Source organism: Coptis chinensis, chromosome 3, assembly GCF_015680905.1.
Source record: "Coptis chinensis isolate HL-2020 chromosome 3, ASM1568090v1, whole genome shotgun sequence".
Lineage (NCBI taxonomy): Eukaryota > Viridiplantae > Streptophyta > Magnoliopsida > Ranunculales > Ranunculaceae > Coptis > Coptis chinensis.
In genome coordinates, this window is record NC_141458.1 from 63,136,158 (window position 1) to 63,142,944 (window position 6,787).

A 6,787-nucleotide genomic window follows, 5' to 3' on the forward strand; every position below is an offset into this window, starting at 1 on the left:
CAAGTTATTTTGAAAGGCAAAATCCTTTCCAATTCCAAGTTAATTTATTAAGGGTAATCTTGGGCACACCCATAAAACCACTCCCATACCCCATAACTAACCAAGACTTTTGGTCGGCATCTCCGCATTGTTCTCCAGGGTATTGTGGTTTCTGATGGTTCTAACTTCAATGATTTGCAGTGGCGTTTATCGACACTCCCATTACATCTGGATGGGTTAGGTATTGATTGTGCCACTGATGCCTCTACTTTTGCGTTTGTTGCCTCCCGTTGTCAGACTTCTGAGCTTCAGAACCACATTCTTAGGAGTTGTGGGCCAGTGCCTTTAGATGAGATTCTTGATGTTGCTAGCAGTGCATTGACTCTTTGTATACTCAATTTTGACCTCAGTTCTATGGCTGTGAATGCTACTGTCCCCTCAAAACCACAAAAAAATTTGGCAGAAGCGTTCTATGGTAAGATTGTTACTGGTCTTGAGTGGGAGTTTGTGTTATTTGCTCATCAGAAAGCAGTCTTTGGATGGTTGCAGTCAGAACACGCAAAGGATTTTCTACTTTCTATTCTGATGGAGGGACTTGGACAGCGTATGTCGCCGGTGGAGTATTGTTCTATTCTTCGGTACCGTCTCATGATTCTTTTGTACTCTGATGGTGGTATATGTCCTGTTTGCAAAAAGATTAGACTAGATACTTTCGGGGACCATGCAGCACATTGTAGACATTTTTCAGGTTTCAAATACCGACATGATCATGTCGTCGGAGATATTTTATGTGATGCATTTTTGGAGTACAAATGAAGAAGGAGGCCCCGTGTGAATTTTCTCCGATCCGAATGAGGGAAGATCTACACTTCGGCCTGCGGATGTATTGATATCTGATTGGTCGAAGGGGACATGCATGTGTTGATGTATGGCGAAGCCTCTCCGTTTAGTTTCGACACTTTCGGTTTCTTGGAACAACGATCGTTGAGAGCTTCAAGAGGCTTCAAAAGTTATGGGACGATAGCGTTATGGCAACCGGTTCTAATGAGTTTGTTTTTAGAAAAATAGGATTTGCTATTCATAAAGGACTTGCGGCGTAGCTTGTTGCACGCTTGTCCTAATTACTTGTAAAATTCCTCATCAGTATCAATAAAATTTCCACCTAAAAAAAAAAAAACAGCAACAACACACGGCCTTGTAATCTTGCCCTTCATAATTTAAAATAATAAGTTGTTGACTTGTAATCATGTTTATTGGTGAGAGAAATGTTGCTAGAGAGCGAGGTAAATTATTGGAGAAGAATTCAAGAAGATTTTTTTATTTTTTTTAAAGAAAGAAGAATAAGTAAATGACTTGTATTTTGTCTTGGGTACGCCTAATAAAAAAAAAAGTAATTTAAGAACCTAAATATGTCTTAAATAATTTTATTTATTTATTTTAAAATTGGGGTACGGGAGTGTTTTTATGGGTGTGTCCAAGATCACCCATTATTAATCCTGTTAATAGAAAGATGAGAGAGACAAAGTGGCATATTTATTTTTTGAAAGTGTTAGTGACAAGGTTCTATTTGGGTTGTAATCTATTTGTGGTCCTGATTTAGTAACTATATATGAAATGTACGGCTAAGATATGTTTAAAAGTTTAAAAATAATCAGAAATCAAATTGGAATTTGAAAACACATCTTTAGATTTTCGGAAAAAAATGGCAATGGATTTTCATGCCTTTAGCACTTCCAATTGATGTGCGATAGTGAACATAGTTTTGCGAGGGCAGGGAATGATCTGCCAAGCCAGAAAACCAAAGAGTCAATTCACAGCTTATTCTCCAATGCATGACCAAAACTACCAAGTCTTGGGGTTTGTCCATGTCAACAGAAGCATCTCTCTGTAAAGCCACACAACCGATACAATATAGAATTGGATAAGTTAGGAAATGTGGAAAGTAATCCTAGAACATGATTTAAGAAAAGGAAAAGAAAAGTAAATTACGAAATGTGGAAAGTAATCATTCCCGCTACATATTGCTGTTGCAAATCAGTGTTGGGTCGTGAAGAATGGTGTGTTCTTTGGTCATTTTAAAAGAATGCTGGTCTATTCAAAATTTCACTACTAATTTGCAACTTCTAAATCTAAGGCAAAAGGAAGAACTTGCGCGATAACCGTTCTAATATTTGCAAAAGGAAGAATTATCTACGCAATGCTTACAAATCCAAACTGGACTAGGGAACTTAGTAACCAGACACTAAGCAATCTAACAAATAGCTTGAAAAATTCTTCAGCTACAGCTACAATTAAGTTAGTCACAAAGCAGCCAGCATATTAGGTTGAATAACTTAGGATACAAATTGTCTGCTGAAAATACAAATCCGATACCACGGACAATTATTATTCAAAAGGCTTGAAAAATTCTTCAGCTTCAACTACAATTAAGTTATAGAATCACAAAGCAGCCAGCTTACTAGGTTGAATAACTTAGGACTCAAATTGTCAGCTGAAAAAATAAATCCGATAATGTGAACACTTATTGTTCAAAAGATGCTATTCGTACTTCAACATGAAAACTGTTTGCAGTACTGAAATGTTCAGAGCAAATTTTAACCAATCAAAACCTGTCTAAGGTTTCACAATAGGTCATAGGACTATTTTTTCACCTTTCCATGCCAACTGCAAACATATAAAAAAGAAAATGAAAAAGAAGAGCAGAGCAAAGAGAATCCATCACTTATTTGTTGGCAATAAAGAATAGGAAAAAATAAAAAAATAAAAAAAATTCCATCCTCATTTATTACGAGGATATTTGGTGACATATATATACTAATAACATCCATGACTCTTCATAAAAATCAAGTTAAAGACACTCAAGGTCCTAAATGCTCCTTATCCCTTCTATGGTTCTGTCACCAAGACTCAGCTTTCATCAACTCCTACGCATGCTTTACATAAACCCTCAATCAAAAGTGCGAGGCCGAAGAGTTCCCAATTTTCTCAATGGTCTGAATTGTACAAGATCAATGTTTTTATTAAGAAAACAAAAGCAGGTTTCAGAAGAAAGAAAATATCATACTTTCTTCTAGATTGTACAGCAAAGTCACTTGCAATGTCAAATTCTAATATTAAAGAAATATAAGGAACAAACTAAAAAACTTGAAGCATTAAAGCGTTCAGAGAAACGACTAATATTCTCATTGTTTGAAGACTTAAATCAGATATGAACCTACTGCCGTACTCTACCCTTTTTTAGAACATATATGCACAGCCCCAATTTTTCACGCCCAAGTAAAATCCTTGGAATGTCCCCTTTCATATGTAAACCAGCAACCAACAGATTATAATCATCCATCTACAATACAAGAAACATACATATAGATGCTATTAATATCGTAATATCGTATAGAATAACCCAATATGATATTTGGAAAAACTGAATTCATTCTATGTTAAAATTAACGTCGTTGGTTACATGGCAGGTACTTTAAGCCTCCTTTTAAAAACAACGGTTCAGTTCAAAGTCCAAACATAAACATAATAAAAGGTGAAGTAGAGTCTTCAATCAGCAATCTTGATATTGAAGAGGGTTCATCACAATCCTACAAATAAAGCAAAGAATCACGGAGCTGGGGATAGTAATTACAGAAAACATGTCAGAACTAATGTGATATATTGAGTTGAAAGTTTCCAAACAACTTTCTTTCAAAGGTGCAAACGTGTTTCAGCATCTTCTATCCAAGTTAGTGTCTATACTTGATTTTTACCTTTTAATAGATTGAAGAAGAATTTCTTATGAGATCTTTCTACATTCAGACAGCACAGTTACCCACAAAATGGTTTGTGGGGGGGGGGAGGTGTTCTGCCAATCAAGCACAGAAGTTTGTGTTTCTCCCGACTTAGGAGTGGTGTGTGTTGATGGAATATGTTTTGTAATTACACTACAGCTAGGTTGAATGATGGTAAAAGTTTAACATTACAGCACTACAATTATTTATATTACACATGGAAGTTCAAACTCTTAAGGAAAATAAAAGGCACAAAAACAAACACAAAGTTGAAAAATCGAAGACAGATCCATAAACAAGAAGATCAAGAACAAACTCTGACTCATCTAAGTCCTCAAGATCCTAATACTTAGTTGAATATAGATAGTCTATCCATTAGAAAATTTAGCACTAATACAAAACACACTAAAACACTAGGGCATCTCTAATGATTATGCATACCAAAAAGTAGTGAACAAACAATTAGTGGTGTGGAAGGCCACAGAATGCCAAGTTACTCTGCTGCCGGAGGCCACACTATCATAAAGTGTCATGTGCCTCGTCACCAAAACAAACGCTAGGCAGAATCACACATAAGGCACCACATGGATTGAGACCCACTTGGTCTACTTTGTGTGGTGTTAAAAGTGAATTTGGTCACGAGGATCAATGAGGTTCAGAAATCACACTGAACTTTTCTTCCAAACTCACAATCTATAGAGTAAACTACTAAAGAACTTATTATGCATTCTGAATAAAAGTTGAAATATGAAAGCAACAATCTCCTATGGCAATTCTTGAGCCATAGCCCATAGGCCTCAAAAATTAAGAAAATAAAAGGAAAATATAGGTGGTATACCCAGATCCCATACTATTCGATAACCTTGCAATCCTTGTAACATATATTTTGAGTTATTAAACTGAAGTGCATGCATTTAAATTTATTCGCAAACGGGAGAAAAAGTGAATTCCAAAAGAAAGTAAAAAGCTCTACCTGTAAAAGTCCATCATGAGCCCTTCTCTTGAAAAAGTAGTTACACATACCATAAGATATAAAGAAAAATGAATTGCCATTTTTAAAAATTGATAGCTATGATGATGCTATTGAATTAGTTTGATTACTATTAAAGAAAGGTTTACACAATATGTTCCAAAACTCAACCATCATAATCAAAACATTAAATTTTATTTCTTAGAGGCTCAAAGTAATGACAAGACACTTATTAAAAAAGTCCATATATCTAGAGAAAGCGTTCAAACGGTAACTACTTTATCGAGGTTAAACTTCAAACCAGCGCCACAAATGCTCCTAGATTTATTACAATTCCTTGTCATAGAATGCACGGACAAAACTCAACCTGATTCAACTGAAAGTAGTCAATCGTCATCACCGCATGCTGATTGAATAACACCAGATCAGTAATCAACTAAAGCAATGAAATGAACAAAAACATGATAATAAATCAGTATCTTCAATTGAAACTTATAGTTCACACATCTCACTTAAAATTCAACTACAAAGGACATTCGGTTGGACCCAATAGAAGTTACAAGTTCAATGTCTGAGAGCTCACAACACTAACTCAGATGTCTCACACCTCATTTGATACTTTCTCATCATCTAGTCTTGTCGGAAAAATAGTATGAAATTTTGTATCAAAATGGAAAAGAAGATATTTTAACGCTTGAGGAATACCTTGAGGAAGCCAGCAAGAGTGACGAGAAACGGAGATGAGAGAAATCAATAACGAAGAAGAAGTGGCAGTGTGAAATGGCATTAATGATTCCACACAACAAGTCAGTTCAACTGGAGACCTGAAAACAAATGAAAAATTAACATTTTTTGTATAAATAAATAAATAAGATGTCAGGACAAAAGTTTAAGGCCATACCTGAGGATGCGGGTTGATGAGAGAGGGTTTTTGAAACTGGGTTTGGGTTTGAGTTTTGAGGCTGTGCCTCGGAACGAACGGCAAGCGGATCTCATGCTAGTAGTAGCAACAGCCATTTGCAAGAACAAATAGCTCATACAAAACAACTCTTTATTTAAATAGTTTGCACACGTACACAACTTAGGGTATTTTTAAATACTAGTGGTATATTGCTATGCAATGGGCGTGAGCGGAGAATTGAAAGCGTGGAGAGTGGAGAGGGAGAGAGAGAGGAAGATGATGACAGACAGAAACCAACCAAAAACATTTTGGCCACATACTCCCCCCAATATACTAGTACACTGCATGGCAGTGGGGAGTGAGCATAGCTGTGGGGAGAGAGAGAGTTGTATTGGGGCGAAGAAAAAATGAGAGAGAAGTTGAGAACAGACTGACAGAAACCAACCAATTTGGTTTTTATCCGCATACTCCCTTATGCCAAGATCGTTCGCTCCGCTCACTCGATTATATATATTACGTCAAGTTTTTGTTTCAAAAATGTAACAACTTTATACTTTATACATTGTTACAAAAATATAATTCAAGTTTGGATCTCATTTTTTCTCAAAAAGTATTTTTCTGAAAAAATATTCTACAAAAATAGATACCAAACATGTTTATTTTTTCAAAAAACGCTTTTACTAATAAATGTTTATTGGCAATAAATAAATAGGATCCAAAAACCCTAACCTTCGTCTTTCTACATCATTTTAACTTCATGCTGTCCTCCTAACCATTATATGATTGTCCTGTATTTGCTCAATTACTTTAATACTGACATTTCTAGCTCAACTATAGGCGAATCAACTAAAGGTGGTAGAGAGGAGGAGCTTGAGCTCGAAAAGACTCGTTTATATATATTTTAAAACATTTTGGTGGAGATTTGAGAGAGGAAGGGGCAGTAGATCTAGAAAGCTAAGGAAGTAGATAGGATTGTTCTCGGTCCAATTTTTATCGGTTCCTAAAAATATAAACTGAAACTGAATTGAACTTGAACTTGAACAAAAACCGAGATAGAACCGAACCAATTGAAACCTATATGGACCTACAGATCACTAGCCAAGTGAATTTTAATAAATATATTGAATAGTATTGATGTCAATTTAGGTATATTGACAAGTTATA

At 35.5% G+C, this 6,787-nt stretch overlaps 1 long non-coding RNA gene across 1 annotated transcript; it reads right to left on the minus strand.

Moving 5' to 3' along the window:
- Positions 1 to 2,324: 2,324 nt before the first annotated feature.
- LOC147510354 (uncharacterized) lies at positions 2,325 to 6,450 on the minus strand. Its single transcript, XR_015218792.1, has 4 exons — positions 5,624 to 6,450; positions 5,428 to 5,546; positions 3,194 to 5,128; positions 2,325 to 2,643 (listed from the first exon to the last, which is right to left on the minus strand). It is a non-coding gene; the product is annotated as an uncharacterized LOC147510354 (long non-coding RNA).
- Between the last annotated feature and the right edge of the window lie 337 nt (positions 6,451 to 6,787).